Genomic DNA, 19,621 nt, shown 5'->3' on the forward strand with positions numbered 1-19,621 from the left:
TGTGCAATAGCCGATACTGCATTAAGATAAATGTTTCCTATTTAATAACAACCACTGCATGTTCATTTTGGATTCTCTACTCTTCCGCAGCTGTCAAATTGTGTCATCTTGAATTTTGTCAGCTTGAGCCACCAGATGAACACACTTGGCACCCAAACTGAGTATTCCTGACTGGTACTTTCATTCTGTGTCCTCCAAGACATGCCTTCCCCTTCCCACGCGGAGGAGCCTTGCGTGCTCCAGCACAGGGAACACAGGGAGGGGGGACCACGTGCTCAGGCTCTTAGCATGGGCTGAGTCCCGCCAGCCCCTCTGGCCCAGCCCCAGGGCAGCTCCTCCAAGTGACAACAGACACGGAAAACCCAACCTGGCCCCCAGCCAGAGGGGCAGAAATTCCAGTCTGCTTCCAAAATGCTTTTTCCGTCAGCTTCCTTGGCCAAATATTTTACCAGCTGAGAACAGACCTCAGCCTAACATTTAATTTACATGGCTCAGCCTCTAAGCTGAGCTTTTTTCCTTATCTTTAACATAAATGAAACCATGTTATTTTTCAAAACTTCAAATGAATGGTGACAGAGACATACCTGGAGGCTACCATCTACAGTTGGCTCACATCACAGACATCTGCTCGGTGGAAGTTTAGCCTCGATCTCTACAGGTTAGAATTAGCTGCTCCATTGGGATTTGGGGGGATTTTTCTTCTTTTGGGAGTGGGGGTGGTCTTTTTAGTTTATGTGCCGCATTAACATTAAACATAGCTGACTACTCAGTTCATGTTAGATCTTCCCGATGCTAGCTGCAAAGGCTTGAGGATATGTAGTTACAATCCCTAGTCAACCAAAATCAGCAGTTATGAAACAAAATACATGTTTAATCATGTCCGGAGGACAGGACTAACTAGAGCATGCATTATTGATTAAAGAGAGAGGTCTTTCCCATTTCTGTCTCCCTTTAGTGAATAATATCATAAACATGGATTTGCCACTGGTGAAGCCCTCAGAAGACATTTTCCTTTTAACTGCTAATGTTAATCTACTAGGATGGCAAAAAGCTGAAATCTGAGGGGCACTCAAGTCTGCATATCAAAGGGCAGCAGAACACCTATAGCTCTTTGGAGATACTTTCTTTTCATGAGCAAGACTCTGTCAGAGTACACCCGTCACAGTGACCTGTAGAAGGCAGACGTCACCTGTCGAGTTAAGTTTGCACTGCTGGCAGTTCCTTTAGCTGAGAACTCAACCGTCCATAAGAAAAAGAAAGGACCCACTGACCATATTTCTTGCCCTGTGGGTAAGGAGACGTGTATGATAATCCCATTTAGGAAGAACTGTTCTTTTATGAATTTCATTTGTAGACTGGTGCGTTGACTTGTTTGAGAAGGCAGAAGAATAATTACTCTCATAGAACAGACTGCTGGCTGACTAATAGAATGATTTATTTTTTGCCAAACAAATTATGAAGCGCATGATTTCAGAAAATATTATTCTTGAGCAAATACTTAAAAGCAAAATACCTGTCTTAGTCAGAAACTGCCACTAACTGCAATTCAATTAAGTTACCCAGCCACTAACTGCATTCTGGAACAAAGTGGGTATTCTATAGAGCAACCCACTATTCTGGAGAAAGTTCAATGATCTGAGTCATTCTCATACACCCAGCAAAGAGACTGTGATAATTGTACCTTTACCTTTTTTTTTTTTTTTTTTTTGCATTAAACATCAATATTCTGGTATGCAGTAGGACCCCAGCAATGCAAAGAGTGATATCCACTCCGTATTGCAGATGCATTTTTTTCCCTACGTTCATTTACTGATGATTTTCAAATCAATGTATTAAGTTAAGAAAACAAACCTATATAAATATTTAGGTCTCAAAGTAAATATGTACATATTGAAGCTCTTTTAAAAAATCAGACGCAAAGTAATTATGGTCTCTTTCCTTAACAAGTTTCCACTTTATTTATTCAGTTACTTGACAGTTCAGTGACTCAAAATAGCCATTCGATGTGATTCAGAAGTTTTGCTCACTTTCCAATCTTTTTTTTTAAATAAAAACTTAACTTTCAACATTGGCTCCTGCCAATTCCTTTCTGACACCGCTAAATTAGACTACCCTCAATTAATCTGGCCTGAAGATGGGGAAGACCTATGGTTATGTGAAATCTTCGTGCAGCCCGAGGCTGCTGTCTTCTGATTTACAACAGCAGGAAACATCTAGAATTACCTGTTCTGGTGCCAGGATTCTCTTGTACCAGGTATTAATCTGTCAATTTTTAGACTCTGGAGTTCAGATTATAGCATATCTACAAATCTTACAAAACCACTACCTATTATTGAACCTTTTGATCGAGGCCAAGTATTTTTATGACTGTAAGAAGCATCTCAAAAATGGAAACTGACACAAACAGCATATAAAGTAGGCCTAATTTTATCTTACTGAAAAATATGATTAACATTAATGTCAGTGCCTGCTTACTAACACGATTTTAGAAAACCAACACTTCTAATAAAAAAAATATTATGAGAACTAAAGACAACCAACAATTCGTGACTGGAATTATTTTTAAAAACACTGTCCTGTTATCTTCTCTACTGTCATTTACACAGACAGCATGCCATGAATATGCTATAATGATACATTATTCTTGATAAGATTTGCCTAATGGAAGCATAATTTAATTAGTGACTTTAGAACAGATTTATGTGCAAACAGCTATTAAATCAAATAATGACTGCTGCTTAATTTAAACACATATATGTTTCTTCAGAAAGCAACGTCCATATCCTTTACTAATGACTTGCATGCCATGTTTTACACATAACTTTCTTCCAAGAAAGTTTGTGCTTTCACACTCTTGGGGACTGAATTTGTACCCATTTATTTAGCCATCTAGAATGGTGCACATCTGCTACAGAGGAATTGCCTAGATCATTTTTGTAGTGGGATAGAGCACGTATCTATAGGCAATTCATGCAGCCTACTGTGAATGTTCGAGACAGGCCGAGACAAGTTCAATTCTGTATCTATCTGCCTCCTTCCGCGGGCTATGTAGAGAGTCAAGAAACAATCCTGGACAACCAAGTGTATTTTAGGTGGCCCCAAATGAGACGTGTGGATTGTGCCTCCTGAATCCTCACTTGGGTTGAGGGGAGGGGAGAGAATGGGAAGGGAAAAGGGGGAAAGGTGTATATGCCAATGACAAAGGATAAAGGGGCAGCTGCCTACCTGGCCATAACAATATTTTGGGTTTGGAAATCTCTGATTTACTCTCTGGTAGTACCAAAGTACTCCCCCACAGACCAAGGTTTCTCTAACAGAGAAATAAATTATATTTCCCGAAAATTACAGACTGAGATAAAAGGGAAATAGATGCAATCTTTAAGATACAATCAAAATATATTTTTTTTCACAACAGCCTTCAAACAATGTCCTAACATTTCTGTAATAAACTCTGGACAAATATTTACAATTCATTGTATGGTGCACAAAGTACAACTCTCACTGTTAGCCTACCGTTAAATACTGGTGAGGTAAATATTTTTCCTAGAGGTATTATTAAGAGAAAAGAAACTTGCTGCTAAAAAGGTCACAGTACTGCATTCCTTGCTCCAGTAAAAACTCCACTAAATTCAATAGATGTTTTGCCTGAATACTGATGGCAAGATTTGTGCTCCTGCTTTGCCCATCTGAAACGTGCACGTCAGCCATTGTGTCATTTTAATGGTCTTGTAATGGGATGTCTTCCTAGGTTTGGATTAGTTGCTTCCTACAGTAATCTCATATTGCTGAAACATTATAAACGCATAGGCACGGTTTCCACATGCTAACGCTGCACTTGTTTTGATTCGGTAAGCACATTTTAATGCTATTAGCACAGATTCTCTCCAGACTTGTATGAGAATCATTTTATTGTCATTACATTACAATGCGAGATTACAGTGACACTAAACCCAGATTGTGGTGACAAAAAAATTACAAAAAGAATGGCTGGTGAATAGATATTTATTATATGCAAAAAAAAAAAAATTAAGCATGGCTGCCATTTAGAAATACTGGTTGCTCTGGCTGCATGGGGAACATTGTAAGAGGGTCCTTCCCTGTATAATCAGGTAATCCTAGGATGCGTGACACAGCACAGGTTTGCTATGTATTTGTAGCTGGAGGAAATGCTTTGAGCACTCAGTTCTACTGTGAGTGACCTCTACAATGCATGGAAAAGCCCCGTATCAGAAATACAGAGCATATGTGTGGTAAACTACTGCAGAGGTTTATAGGGTGAAAGGAACTTGATACTGCAGGCACAATTCTCCCTTTTCCCCATTGGACAAGCAAGTTTTCTAAGTTCTCTGACATACAAAAAACCTGAATTTGGAAATGGGGTCGAAGGACAATGAAAACATGCAGGTTTCTGGGCAAACTCTTGTCTCTTCTGCAGAAACAGCAGATGTGCTTCTCTGAAGGTGAAGTAGATTATTTCCATTAAAGTCCTAACTGTCCTTCCCCGATTGAATGATAAGAAGTGACACTGGTCGTTTTCTTATCCCAGACTGGAGCTATGAGACTAACAGACTTTGCTGAATTTCATGCTAACTCAGAAAACGGAGCCACGGTAAGTCATCTTACCCTTCCGAGTGGAGGCAGAGCTTTCTTTATTCACTAGCTTTATACTCTATTGCTTTAAAATAATTAAAAAAAAGCGTCATGACAGCTTTTCATTGTATGGCCCCTTGCTTAGAGCAGTACTAAGGGAAAAGGGACATACAGTGCTGGCTTTCCTCCTAGCTTCCAGTAAAAATGCATCAGAGTGGCCTATTAGTACCTCCCTGCATGTAACTCTGGGGCAAGCCTTAGTGTCCTAAGGATCTATGTGTGCCAGGAGTGATTTTTCTTACCTTGACTAAAGCTCTCTGACAGGAGGGCAACACTTACAGCATCTCTCTCTTACAGAAGCTCTCATCTAACCCCACAGAAGCATAAACTGTAGCTCTTCCCTTAATAAGGCACCTGCAGTTTCTCATCTGTGCCTGGCTATACTTTCATGAAAAAGTAAGAACCTCCCCATTTCATGTGTCTGTAATCTCCTGACTGGGTAGGAATTGGCCAATGGATCCAAAAACAGAGATCTTTTGGGGGAAATAATCACAAAGCATCGCCCATCCCTATCTTGCATTTTTTTCCCTTAAGCACATGGTTTCAGAAATATTCAGAATAATGTGTTAACACAGTGGCCTTCAACAACCTAGTTCTGGTCCTACAGCAATGAGAAGCATGAATTCCTTTAAGAAGCCAAGGTAAAATAAATTTCAAATACTGTTTTTCCTCTACAGTTCTTACATACGATTTGAGCAACCAAAATGTTTTTACACAATAGAAGAAGGAATAAGACTTTGCTTTGTTACAATATGTGCTATGAAAAAAAGTTACAAGACCTTTAGCCAAGCACTACATAATCCTGTAATGACAAGGAGAAGTCCCAACAAAACACACATGTACACACATCTCAAGCAGTTACATTGCTGGAATGGTTCTGGCAATATCCTACAAATTAAAAGCAAAGACATTTGAGTTGTAAGAGAATTTAAACACTATTTCAACATAGGTGAAAGGCCAATATATTGATTTGTTGCCCTCGGAACCTTTGAAAAGGACACCTTTGGGAAAGGAACTGGGCAAGTGAGAGCAAAGCTTTTAAAACATTCACCTGGAAGGATAAGTGAACATTCTCACTGCACACCCCCTCCATTGCTCAGCTACTGGCAGACAGGCTGACCTTTCAGCATCACGCAGTCTGAGGGTCACATTCTCATGTCACCTTGGCCTAGAGTCAGACAAGCACAGAACTGATTTCTTCCTTACCGTTTAATACTTTGCACACTTTTTTAATTTGGCTAAAGTTCAGCTGTTGTTAAGACAATAGAGTCAGACTTTCATTTTACCTTATTTCTATGCAGATACCACACTCAAAACAGGCCTTTCACAGCAAAGTCACATGGAAATTTCTCTTCCTCAGAGATCTGAGACCAACATCCCCATAAATGTTTTTTTCATCAGCTTCTCCTTTATAGGAACTCCAGGGGATTTTGTAGTTTGGGCAGCTTCCAAAATTCCTCCTGGTAAAAGGTCATATAAAAATTCTCCCCTAGGATCAAGCATTACATTAATTATATTTTACATGCACAGATAGTGGTTTTAGGCCAAAAATCAGGACTGAAGTCACTTCACACTGTATAACAGTCTGCGCAAACAAGGGCCAAGGCCTGCATGCTGATACATGTGTTTGTATTCCTAAGGCAAAAGGAATCTTATTTGCTTCTCATGGTGCTGGGCTACAAGTGCACACTCTCTTGCTATGACAATGTAATACAGGAAAACAGTCTGTGCTTCTTAGGAATATGTCTCCAGTTTTCATTCCCTCTAAATTTCAGATCTAAAACTTAAGCATACAATGAACTACCATTATTCTCATTGATTTAATTGGTTTTCTCTTTACTTAATATCTCCATAGCATGGATACAAGGTTTAGTGCCTCATCTGAGATGGCAGACTGGAGCAGCTTCTGCTCCAGCAGAAACTAGCCCACAGAGCAAAACACAAGGCAACCGAATGCTGGGGTGCAACTTAGAGCTGTCTTGTAACTCAGAGACCATCTTTATAGAGTCTGTATGCTTTGTCAGCAGTCAAAGTCAATCACAGAGTCATAGAATGGTTTGGGTTGGAAGGGACCTTTAAGATTATCTAGTTCCACCCCCTGTGTTACTGGCAGGGACACCTCCCACTAGACCAGATTGCTTAATGAACTCTTACTTCTAGAACCTGGACTACGCTCTTATCCTCGGCTGGGTACAATATCAGAACAGCAGGAACAACCAACACACAGAAGCTGGCAAAGCTGCCAGCTCTCCTGCATATCCATCTGCTTTTTTGAAGTACAGCTGAACGGTCGCTGCTAGCAAGAACTGTACGTGGAACTGTCTTGTCTTTCCGTATCACAGAATAACAAAGAATGTTTGCAAGAAGATACAAACTCAGTATCTTTGTCCTGGAAACTACTAATTAGTTGCGCTGCAAGAAATCTTTGCTACCCAGAGTGAAATGAGCAACAAAGAGTGGGAGCCCTGCAACAAAGTTTACAGCCCCCAAGAGTTCCAGCAGCTAGACCAGATTAACTTTCCCAGACCTATCTGAAAATGCCCAATGGTAAGCAAACCATGGAGAAGGTGGCAAGTCTGATGCAAGCAAAAATCCAGCTTTCTTAATTTTCATGAAACCTTGTGAAATCTTGGCTTCAGCTTGCTGAAGAATGAACGTTGTTCAATGTTTTAATTTCTGGGAGATGGAAAAAAATATTTTAGATCTACATGAAGTGAAATAAGAAATAAAGTACATAATGTTCAGAGAAACATTCCTTTAATAAACACTCTCTAGTGCCATATGGCTGACTATATACTGATTTTGATATGTGAGGAGCGAGCTGATGTCTTCCTCAGCACAGAGGGAAGTGGTGACTCTTGCTCCTGCTCCACCACGCATTTAAATTAATAAGTTAACACTGGTCACCTATACGAAATGTAATTAAGCATCTGAATGCCATTGTTGCCACCTTTGATTAGAACTACAAAAATGAATGTGATGATGGTGACATGAGGGCAAATATTATGTCTGTTAAATTCCAAAACATGAGAGGCACACATAATAATAAATGACACATACGTAGTCTTTCATGTAACAGTCCCGAAGTACCTGACAAAATGATACAAAATTACCTATTACAAGCATCACTTCACCCATCGCCAAAACGCAGCCCCCAGCAGGAAAAAGGCAACAACCTTTAAACACTACAGAACATATTATGGCAGATAATGTTGAATAACAAACACATCCAGTATAAACCGCGGGGCAATTCTAGACAGACAAAATACTATTTTCCAAAAAGGAAGTGACCTCTGGCTAAAAACCTGTTTCATTCAAGAGCTATCGCATGCTTCCAGCACACAGAAGACAGCATCCTCAACAAGAAATACACCTAAAAAAAAAAAAAAAGAATATCTGCAAATTTCCTAGAGATCATTTATATTAATGATGAACTTGCTCGGCCACAAAAGTTGTTCATCTGAGCTGGTCACTAACATGACGTACATGTTTCAGCTCAGGACCAGGCCCACCACAGCGCAGGACCTGCTGCAGGGGCTGCCCAGTGCCCAGGGCACTGCTGAGTGGTGCCAAGGGAACCTTGCTGAACATCTGCCCTGGCTCAGCGTGCTCCTTCCCGCAGCCCCCACACCGCTGCAGGGCAGGAGAAAGTGGGGCTTCACTGAACCAAGCTTCCTAACGGGTGCTGCACCTCAGGCCACGGCAAGCAAGCCTGCAGGCCAACCTGGAGCTCTGCTGCCGAGCCTTGTGGAGTTCTAGCAGCTATGGAAGCATCTCAGAGGGAAGCGGGAGCTTCCATGTGGAGCAGCAGCTGAAGGCAGCTTTGAAGGTCCGAGTTTGGGATCGAGGCACTTGTTCCCTCACAGAACTACCCTTTGACGGGAGAGTACTGCAGAGGTCGTCGTCCCAATATATAACTCGCTGTGCACGCACCAACATTAAATACCAGCACTAATAACAGCGCGTAGCGGCGCACGCAGCGAAGCAGCCCCAGCTCGCGGCTACTCGCTAACCATCACACAGGACAGGGGATGTTCCTCGACCGCCGCCGCCGCCGCCCGCCCCGCCTCCCGCCGCCGCTCCTCGCTGCCCGCTCCCCAGCAGCGCCGCTCTCCACCGGGCTGCGGCCGCGCGCCGCGGGTGATCCAGGCCCCGCCTCAGCGCCCTGACCCCGCGGGCCTGCGGTGCCGCTGCCCTCTACCGAGCGCGCAGCTCGGCCCCCCCGCCTCACGCCCTTCCCAGCGCCGGGAGCCGCTCTAGGCCGTAACTTCGGCGAAGTTTCCCGGCCCCGGCGCCGCTCCCGCCGGCCTGACGGGAGAGGCTCCCATAGCCACCGCGCCTCAGGGGCCGGCCTCGCGCGCTCGTTCACCTCGCGGGCGGACCCTCTGCCGGCAGCAGCTCAACCCCCGCGGCTCCCGCCCTGCTCAGAGCGGGACTTACCCGCCGCCCTGCCGCGGCCCGGCCCCGGGGACGGCGGAGGCGGGGGAGCGGGGTGGGTCTGAGGCCGGCGGGGAGAGGAGGGCACCCCGGGGCGGGCCCTGCCGCTTCTTCCCCGCCCGCCCTGCGCCATTGTTCTCGCTGCTCCCGGAGGGGCCTGCGAACACCCCGCGCTGCTGCCCCCCGCGCTGAGCCACCACAGGGAGCCGTCCCTGCTCTTGCCCGTGCACGGCAAATAACGAAAGTTGAAGAGGTGCTTCCCAGTGCGCACAAACTGGATGACTCTATATAAAAATGCAGATGTGAAGTATGAAATGAAATCAGTCCTGACACCTGAGTTCTTACACTTTCCACCCAGGGTCTCAAAAGTGTCTTATTTCCTTCCCCAAGGTCCACCGCATCTGTATGGCAGTATTGCTTTTTTCCAGAAGGGTAGACAGACACTGGCTACATGATTGGCAAAGGCAGTAAGGACAGCAAGCTCCTCCAGCCTGCACTCACGGAGCTGCAGCACAGCCACCTTGTGTGCAGTGCAGATGAGTAACTACACTTGGGAAGTGCACATCACACTTTTCTAAGAGAAGTACCCGCTGTTCTCGTCACTCTCCATTCTGCTTTGACCACTTTCCAGTCCCCATTTATACCAGATGGAGCCAGCAATGGCCCTGCACACTGCTGTGTTGAGCCTCAGTCTGTGTTCAGTACTATAGCATGGCACGTGTGAACAGATTCTCACGTGCCTGGCTTCAGTATGGCTGTTTGTTGCCTGGGTGTGGGATCCTAGTTCTTAATCAGATCCCAAATATTCCTGTGATGGTTTCAGCATCAGGCAGAAAATGAGTGGGCAAAACTGGGAATGAAAGCCAATGTGTTATGATTTCAGGCCTTTTATCATCTATCTTACAGTGAAGGACAAAGGTGGAGGTAGTGGATGAAAAATGAGGAGGGCTCTTGAGTAAACAACTTTAGAAAGGTAGGAGGTAAGAGAAAGTTGGGCGTTTATAAAAGAGATGAAGAAATCAAGTTTTAGCTTTAAAAAAAAAAGGGGGAGAAGAAGAAAGAAAGAGGAAAAGAAAGAAAGAGGAAAAGAAAGAAAGAGTCATCAAATCATAGAATCATTATGGTTGGAAAAGACCACTGAGATCATCCAGTCCAACCATCAACCCATCCCCACCATGCCCACTGAACCATGTCCGTCAGTGCCACATCTGCATATTTCTTGAAAACCTTCCAGGCACTGGAACAGGCAGCCTGTTCCAGTGCCTCACCACTCTTTCTGAGAAGAATTTTTTCCTAATATCTAGCCTGAACCTCCCCGGTGCATCTTAAAGCCATAACCTCTTATCCTAAGAAGGAGAGAAAGGAGGGAAGAAGGGAAGAAAGGACGATAGATAGGAAGAAGAAAAAAGAGAAAGAGAGAAGAGAGAGAGAAGGCACTGTGGGAATGCCATGTGGGTTAGAGTCCATGGTGAGGAGTGGTATTGATGTGGAGAAGGCCGGACTCTTAGGATCTCAGCTGAAAGAGAAATTACTGCCCATTAAAGGGAAAGCAAAGGTGAAGCTGAAGCAATTGAAGTGTTTGGGATGTTGTGCATGAGCAGTCTACCACTACAGGTATGCAACAATGATTAATACAGATACATGACTAGAGCTAAGCTGCTGGGATGGTTCCAGCTGTCAGCATCACTTGTTTTTATTTGCTTCTCATATGGAGTCAAGTGAGCATGAGTCTACCAAAGATTAAGTGGAGATATGAAAGCCTGTCATTTATAATGCCTTGTATTTCACCATGTTCATATTGCTGGACAATCAATGCAGGAGAAGTAATGTATGAGAGCTATGTTAAAAATAGTCATGCAATGCTTTATAGGACATCATTTGTCACTGGCCATATCAAACCTATTTTGAAGATTTGTGATAAATTACCAAAACATACCATGCCTGTACTTCTACATCTCTCGTATTTTAAAATGTAAAAGCAATATTAAATCTGGGATAGGTACAAAGTAAAACCATATTCAGTTTGCTTCTTTACACACACAGAATGATCTTCTCTTTAAAGAAATCTTCAGTATGTCCAAATCAAAGTAAGGTACTATATTTTTATTTTTTAAGTCTTTCCTTCACCCTCCGACCAAACAGAGTCTTGTAAAGTAATGAGATGATTTTCTCACTCAGAGCAGGTGTGTAGTGAGCAGTGAAAACAAGTCAGCATCTAGCAATGTACAGGGGATTTACTGGGATAATGCTCAGAAATGCCAGACCCCAGGTACGGTTTCCCAGGACAGGGAGGCTGTGACAGGCCCTGCAGCCCAGGCAGTGATGGAGACAGCTGGTCTAGTGCACCTGTGGGGACCAGGTCCTCTCCAGCCTGAAATCTCATCAGGGCTCAGCTACTCAGGTGTGGCAGCAGATATAAGAATCATGCCATGTTTTGATTTACTCAGAGAGCAATTTATGATGTCTACACTAGCTTAAATGAAACATGTTTCTTCTTTGAAATAAGACCCTTTGTGGGGACTCTGGCAACAGTGAAGTATTATAGCATTTGTTAGGCCAACTGATATACCTGGAAAAACAAACTATCAGATGCAAACTATCAGCATCAGTATGATGCTGCATATCAGCTGCATAGTTGGCTGACTGAAGACATTAGCCTTCAATAAAATGTTAGTCGCAAGAGAATTCTAGTTCACTTTAACAAAAATCAGTAACTGGAGACCACATATTGCTGTTATTCTTTCTTCAGAAGGATAATAAGCAAGGAAAGGAAAAAGAGGCAGTGTGTAAATTAAAGCAATATTTGTGCAAGTGCCATTGCAAACATTAAATATTTGCACATACCACTGAAAAATGTGAAGTGAGAGTATGACTTGCACATATATACAATATAATCCATAGTTTACAAGTTAGCATGTATAAATGAGAACCCTCCGTACACAAAGAATGTCAAAGAAAAAAAGTCATACAGAAAAGTTAAAATACACAAAATTAATCCTTCAGGAAAACTCTTCATTGATCATGACCAAATGGATTTTTTTCCCCTCTTTTTGAAGTGATTCAGTGAGTTGAGAGTGTCAAGGTGTATAATTTGCTTGTCAGTGTGGCATACGCTTGTTTCTCGTAAGTGACAGAACAACAAACAGGAGTCCTTCAGTAAGTGCAGGAAATGAATTGTATAATAGGTAGGGTTTGAATTCAACCATGACTGTTTGGAGGGGGCCTTAGGAGTGTCTTTTTGTTTAGGAAGTTTTCTTGTTTGTTCATTTGTTGTTTTGTTTTGCTTTACAAAATGATTAACAGATGACAGTGGCTGTTCTTGAAGAATGGATGGTCTGGAAGCGGTGCTCAGGGACATGATTTAGCAGTGTGTTGTTAGAGTTAGGGTAGTATGGTTAGGTTGTGGTTAGGTTCGATGATCTTGCAGGTCTTTTCCAACCTGAGTAATTCTATGATTCTATGATTCTAATTCTGCTGTGTGTCGAATTGCAGGTGCTCCAAGGAGCAAAAAGAATTGGAGGAAATCGGTAATACATAATATTTTACAGAAAATAACATAAAGCTGTTCATTAACAGCAAAAGTAAGTGGGTGTTTCTGAAGAGTACTAAGTTACAGTTTTCTGGAGGCAAAAAGCAGAACACTATTAATTTTTGACAAAACAGTTACTCAATATTACATTCTTAGTTTTAATCTGGGATGGTGGAAGGTATTTAGAAATAGCCCAGCTGGGCTAATTGTTATGAAAGTTTGAAGAATTCAGCTTTAATATTGTTTCTGAATGCCATCTTTCTCCTTGCGTTTAGAATTAACATCTGCTTATAATCCACAGAAACTATGTAGAAGAAAATAACTTGTAATAACTGAGGGAGTTTGGAGGACCAAGCATCTGTAGAATAAGCTGTAGCTTTCCAGCCGTTGAGTACAATTGTCTCACCACCTTCATTTATTTTCTCTTTGTCTGACTAGGCTAGGTGTGGGCTGTGTGGTGATACCTCTCTTGTTATCCTGCTGATTAATATTTTAGGAGGATAGGTATTTTCAAGTTTTGGTCTCACCTGAAAAATGCCTTTTTTTTCTTTTTTTCCCTAGAGAGGAGTATGCAGACAAGTTTCACTCTGAGTCTGTAAACTTCAGAGCTATTTGCAGCAAAAAGTACATGTTTACTTTCTGAGTTAAGAGGAAATTTCCAATGACATGTATGTAAATCCACTCAATCTAGATGAGAAGTAACTATACAGACTTTTTTTAGAAGATGACAGGTTTACCAGTCACACATAATCTTAAGCTGCAGGTGCCTTGCTGTGATGATTACACAGTAGGGGAACAGAAGGAGGAGAGAAATGAAATTCCTGGTTGTGCCAGCAGAATGGAAAATGGAATGATGGGGCAATTTGCATGATTTATTATAGGCTTTCAGTTGAGAGCAAAAAATTCCCAAATAAACATTACGGTTTCTTTTCAAGAAAGATTTATTTTTACTGTACAACAACAAAACTAAAAATTAGCATGACTTTTACTCTTTCACTCACTATATTATTGCCTTTAACATCATTTTGTAGTACTAGGTGGAAGAATTTGGGAAACTTGCACTGCTGTGTTTCTATCTCAGTGCTATGGTGGTTTCATTCAGTAGTACAAGACATAGGCTTATTTCTGTTAGCAGAGATAAAGCACATAAGTAAACAAAGAGTGGTCACTTCAGCCTGCCACTTTGCTTTCATTCTTTTGATAAAACCCAAGAGCTGCAGATAAATGACTTTGATACCATCTGTACTTGCAATTAGTACCAAAGTTACGAATATCTTCACGGGCATGTAATTGCAGGCAGAACTCGAGGCCATTACATTTCAATTCACTGTACAAACACAATTTCTTCTAGTTAGTCGCCACCTTTTAAACTTTGTGTCTTTAATGAGAGAAACTGAGACTGAGAAAACTCCTTAATGAGAGGAATTGAAATGGAGATGGCTCTACAAGCTCAAACTAAACCATCAAGTGAGGCCAGGCTATTTTATTTTTCCAATAACTCACCAGATCAAATCCCATCTCCTTAAATCAGTTCCCAACCTCCCATTACTTTATTGCAAACAACATTTGTCCTTTATAGCCTCAGATTACCATATTTTAGGATTAGGCCTCTGAAGGCCATGAGGTTGCTTATGTTTAAGAAAAGATAAAGCCTTTGTTTTGCCTGAAGCACATTTCAATTTTGTTTTAATGTGTTTCTCTACTCATTTGTTCACAGAAAGATGCTGTAAGTAGTGTTCTTTAAGCTGAGGAGTGAATTTAAGGGCATGGAATTGGGTTTTCTCTGCTCCATTCTCTAAGTAGTCCTGTTGAAATTAGTGAGAACATTACCCTTGTTCTATTCAGATGGGTGTTGAATCGTGAACATGATCTAGTCGAAGGTACAACTGATGGCAGTTTAGAAGCATACAGAGTTAACAGGGAACATCCTGACTGCTTTCCAAAATAGAACAGATGGACCTGAAACTGGTTAATGCTTAACCAAGTAAAACTTAAGTGCTTGTATTTATTAATTCTGGGTTACCTTTAGTAAACACAAGGTGCTCATGCCTGCCATAGCTTGCCTGTACTTTGCACTAAGCTAGCCTGATTCAAAGAACTACACAGACAGCAAAGGAGACTCACACAGTGCCTTTAACCATTGCCCTGCTGAGTAAAACTCAATAGTTCTGTCTCTAGCCATCCACATCCTAAAAGTTTTATTTGTTACGGACTCTTTTTTTAAAACTTATATTAGTGGTCTATATTTTTTCACAAGCAGAGTTTCTTTATTTTCCCTTCTTGCAGTATGACCATCTGCTACCACTTCAACTTTAACAGCATCTTTTTGATCATTTATTCTCACTTGTTCACTTGCCCGTTGTTTTCACCTGTCTCTCTAAGTAATACTAAGCATACATCTTTCCATGCTTCAGCGTCCAGTTTTTGCTCCACTCTATCTTCTCCATTTTTGCTCTCTGTCATGGCTCATGAGACACACGGTTCAAAACTTTCTTTCAGAGAGATGAAAGATACTGCATTTTCTCCAGTCTTTCCCCAACTCTTCACTTTAATCTTGATCCTTCTCTCATTTTTTTTTAATTTTGATATAAACCGATTCATAACACTAGACCAAAGAAATGCCTCCCCATACAATGTATTATTATTTCCTCTTTTATTAGAAAAGTAAAATTAGTTTCTGTGCACAGAAAAAAATCATCATTCAGCTCTAGGCGTTATAGAATTTTGTTTGGGAGATTATGCAACAGTTGTTCTGATCCGTGAAATTAACTACCAAACTCTAATCTTGATGAGATTTAGCTTGCTAAAAGGGGATTCAATTAAACATTTAAATACCTGAGAGTTTTAAGTCTGGTTTGTAAAGCTAAAGCTTGTTCTTCCCATATAGCAACCCTGATTGTATTCCATTCCCCTCGTAGCCGACATGCATTGAAAAGAGACATTTTCTTATGGAATCCTCTTTTTAATGCCTCTTTTTGCACAACATCTGTGCACTTGCAGGGACAACTCTTCCACTCTTGCTCTGCTGTCATATTTCCAGTCAGTGAAGCTGCCACGTTATCAGGTCAGTAAGTGACCTGGAAGCTCCCCAGGGAGCAGATTGCAATTTAAGAATTGAGCCCTGTCAGTTTGCCTGCACTGCAAGGAACCTGCTTTTATCTATGGCAGTTGCTTTTAGAGCTGGATAGCAAAGAGTCTCTTCCTGAGATTCCCATGCTTCTTCCTTGCTTGTGGCAGACGGGTGTCACAGCTGCTCCAGCCCATTTAGGAGTCATTTTTCTTTCATCTCATGGATATAAATCTGCTGCATCCCGCCTACAATTGACTGTCTCTCTGCTTCACTTTAGGACTTGTCCATTCAGAACTGCTTAATGATCCTGATCCTTCAGTCCCTTGGCATTGACCATAAGTTGGGTGGGAAAGGGGTCAGCTTTGAGGCTGATTGATAGAAACAGAAGTGACTGCCCCTTTCAAGTCAAACTATGGTGAGCCCTCTCTGCTGGATTGCTCAATCTAGAATGCAGCTGCAGTCCATGCTGCTTAAAAGCAAATGTTTACAGGAGAGAACCAGTTTTCACAGAGCAAACAATTTTCTTGATTTCTTACAGATTTTCTAATTATTGATCAGCACAGCCACTTTTCTGAAAAGGAAGGAAAGAGCTACTAGGTCAAGGAGAAAAGTAGCAAGATTTATACTGCATTAATTGGTATGATACCAACAATATACTCGATGGTATTGCACCTAGCCATATTATTTAGCCATAGAAATTTCAAGGCTGACTACTTGTTGCTTCCAGGCGCTGTTGCAGCACCTTGGGATTGCTGGAGTGAGAGTGTCCTGGATTTACCTTCTTTCTGCATAATTCCTCAGTTGCAAGTTTACTAACAGGGACAGTAGTACAGATCTGAAAGTTAAAAAGTTTCCCTTCTGCCTCATGCTCACCACGCAGGAATTGATGTAGCCGTGGGGAAAGGGGAAAACTGACAGCTCTTCAAGAATAACCAGCTGGAGACCAGGCAGACAAACAAAAGGGATTTTCTCATATTGAATGTTCATGGCGGAAGGACAAGGAAAAATCTGTTTTCCATCTTGTTTTTACAAGGAGTTCCTTGAGTTTTTCAATCTATAGTTTTTGCTCTTTAGTTGAGTGCCTGCTTCAGACAATGTTTTGCATCATGAATTAGCCCCGGATGCAGCAGGCAGCTGCATGTGGGAAGCCCTGTGCTTTTTTTTTTGTGCACCATTTTTAATGGTGCGCTGTGTGGGAAAGGTATTGCCCTCAGAGAGAAACTTTCAGCACCAGTCTCCTGTTTGCTTGTGCTGATCTTCTAGGTAAAAAAGGAAAGTAGAAGTTAGCAAAGAGCTGAAAACCACACGTGTCCTCATGCACATCATGGAAAGGCACACACGCACAAAGACAGGACTGGGCATCAAAATAAACTATTCTGATCAATTTGTATGTTGTTGAAATTAAGAGCTGGCAGTATCTCCTTGTATCCTAAACAGCATTCAGCAGTTGCAAAAATCTCACAGGGAGAGATTTCACATGTTCCTATGTTCTGATTTCAGAGGATATAGCTCACATTAGTATATGTTTTTACGTTTTTATTTCTATTCAAATCTTCTTTTGTACCTTTGTCTTATATCCGGATGAATGAAATCAAGGCTAATTCTCTTTAGTTGAAGCACTCTTTCCTTAAAAATTTGGCTGCTGTGTTCTTTGATTTGTTGCCTGGCTTATGTTGGCCAACATACCAAGTCTCAAGTCACAATATTCTTATTACAAATAGCAGTGTTTGCTGTTCTGAATGTTATAACAGTTATCTCATTCACTGCACTTGGGACACTGTACCTGCAGATTAATCATTTTGCAGAAGCTGTAAGTATGAGTTCCTATATAGTCATGCAGCTTGTATCATCAGTTACCCTCGTGCAAAATGTATGTGAAAGCTGTCCTTCCTGAGACTCTTCCTTTGTTTGTACCATTGGCAGCAATCATACGTGGAAGCCCATGTTTACACAGAGATCATTTTCTGAGAAAAACAGATGGGACAAATTAATCAGAGATAATAGGCACGTTTTACAGATTTTGCTTTTATCTTTTTCCTATTTGAAAAGCTATCAATTCAGAAACGTTGTTAACATGGGTGCCAGTTTGTTAGAAGTATTCAGAGCCAGATCCAACTATTTGTGTTTCTCTTGGGTTGTGGCTTCCTCTATCAAATTAGGAGAAATGCTCACAACTAAGATATAATTTTAGATGCCAGGTGTTTGGACCCAGCCAGACTCGAAGGTCAATAATTGATGTACAGCAATTTAATCTCCAGTGGCCCTGAAAACACAACACGAAGATTGGGCACAACCTCCTTCCAGCCATGCCACCTTCCTCATTAGCCCTGAGAAGTGGATGCCTCTGTTAGCAAGGAAAACTTTACACTGACATAAAAATGCCCTTACATTACTGGATCGTGTGATATTCCATAAAACAACAGGACATTGGTTGCTAATTTGGTAAGGTTGCCTTGAATACATTGCTAGTTTTTTTTTTTTGTTTTTTTTTTTTTTTAGAAAATAAGGTATTCAAAGAGAATCTGCTGCATGGGCAGCAAAGCTCTGCTGGTCTTTTTTTGAGGGCACAGTGGAAGCAATACTCAGATCAGATCCAAAATTTGTCTGTGTGGATAATAGAGGAGAGAGCAGGCAGCCATGAAAAACCTGCAGAAAACTTTATCATTGTCTGTATCAAAACCTGATGAGTGCTTAAAAAAAAGGTCTACTAACATTTAATGGAATAAAAATAATGTTGTTATATTCAAAACAGATGAAGAAGATGTACTGAGCAAGTTAAATATCTCTGTGACCGGTACTATGAAAGCCAATATTATGAAGCACCAAAGAAAGGTGTGAAAAATCTGTAGGACTGTTTATACTCCTGGCCATCCTCCCACAGAAAGACCCTATTAAGTCAAGGTAAATTGTACCAACTGCCTAAAGTGGTGCCTGTCTGTTCTAATTTTATTGATGCAGAGAGCTGAAGCTTGTTGTAATAGTGATTGCACTGACCTATTAAGGCTGAAACAGGAAAGTGCAATTGTCGTCTACAGGTTTATTATTGTGATGCAACAGAAATATTCTTTCCTTGCACTGTTCTTGTGTGAAAAGGAGACAGAGGTTCACTTCTTTTGTTTTCCAATTAGATAACATTTGTAAGTTTTGCTAAAAGGATGCATTTTAAGTGATGTTCTTTTTAAAACTTATTTGACAGCCTGAAGACACTACCAGAATAAATTACTTATGCTTAGTGCCACGTTCTAACAGTACCTTTTCAAATGCTTTGAAAATAGAGCTACTTCACACTTGTATCTGTTTATGACAGTTCAGTGTAACTTGTGTTATTGGGCTAAACCAGACTGGTGATTTTTCCTCTCTTAAATTTTTTATGTGTTCATGACAGATGCCAGATTAACAGCCCTAGAGACTTTCTGTTCCAAGGACATCCCAAGGACCAGCAGTGAGAGTCCAGTTTTTGCCATGCTGCCCCTGCAATGTGACATTGATATGACTATAGTGACCAAAGGAGAAGGTAGCTCAAATTGTTCAGGTCAGAGTGTTCAGGTAAGGTTGCCATGGGAAAGTGTTTTGCTAGGATTGAATAAAAAGTACTGCACAGTGATGGACAGGTAGGTGTGAGTTCAGAAATTCTAGCAGTTGGCAACCCTGCCTGTGGCAGGGGGATTGGAACTTGATGATCCTTGGGTCCCTTCCAACTCAAGTCATTCTATGTCTCTAATTACATGCTTAACAGTCCATAACACTGATTTTACCAACAGCACTCTACTGATAATCTCTTTTTATTAATATTGAAAGTTGTTGAGCAGTAATCAAGTCCTCTTGCAACCCTTTATAAAGTAACTTTAGTCCAAGACATATCTTCTCTTTTGGGTACAGGATATTTTTCTGTTTGTTCAAGTGACTTGGGAGCCAGCATTCTGACTGGTAAGCAA

At 41.4% G+C, this 19,621-nt stretch overlaps 1 protein-coding gene and 1 long non-coding RNA gene across 6 annotated transcripts in view; one reads left to right on the forward strand and one right to left on the reverse strand.

Moving 5' to 3' along the window:
* The window catches only part of PTER (phosphotriesterase related), a 21,466-nt gene extending 11,388 nt beyond the window's left edge, over window positions 1-10,078 (reverse strand). The window contains exons 1-3 of one of the 5 annotated variants that reach the window (XM_021387730.1): window positions 9,091-9,109; window positions 5,937-8,023; window positions 5,702-5,818 (exon numbers count right to left, since the gene is read on the reverse strand). The gene's annotated coding sequence lies outside the window, so the exon portion shown is untranslated. Of the gene's footprint in view, window positions 1-584; window positions 1,712-5,701; window positions 8,024-9,019 lie in introns of those variants that run through there. The other 4 variants (XM_021387728.1, XM_021387727.1, XM_021387729.1 and 1 more) reach the window with 4 other exon arrangements.
* LOC110394974 lies at window positions 10,328-19,237 on the forward strand. The gene is made up of 3 exons (XR_002436074.1): window positions 10,328-10,701; window positions 18,439-18,587; window positions 19,072-19,237. It is a non-coding gene; the product is annotated as an uncharacterized LOC110394974 (long non-coding RNA).

The sequence above is a fragment of the Numida meleagris genome, chromosome 2, assembly GCF_002078875.1.
Source record: "Numida meleagris isolate 19003 breed g44 Domestic line chromosome 2, NumMel1.0, whole genome shotgun sequence".
NCBI classification, from domain to species: Eukaryota; Metazoa; Chordata; class Aves; order Galliformes; family Numididae; genus Numida; species Numida meleagris.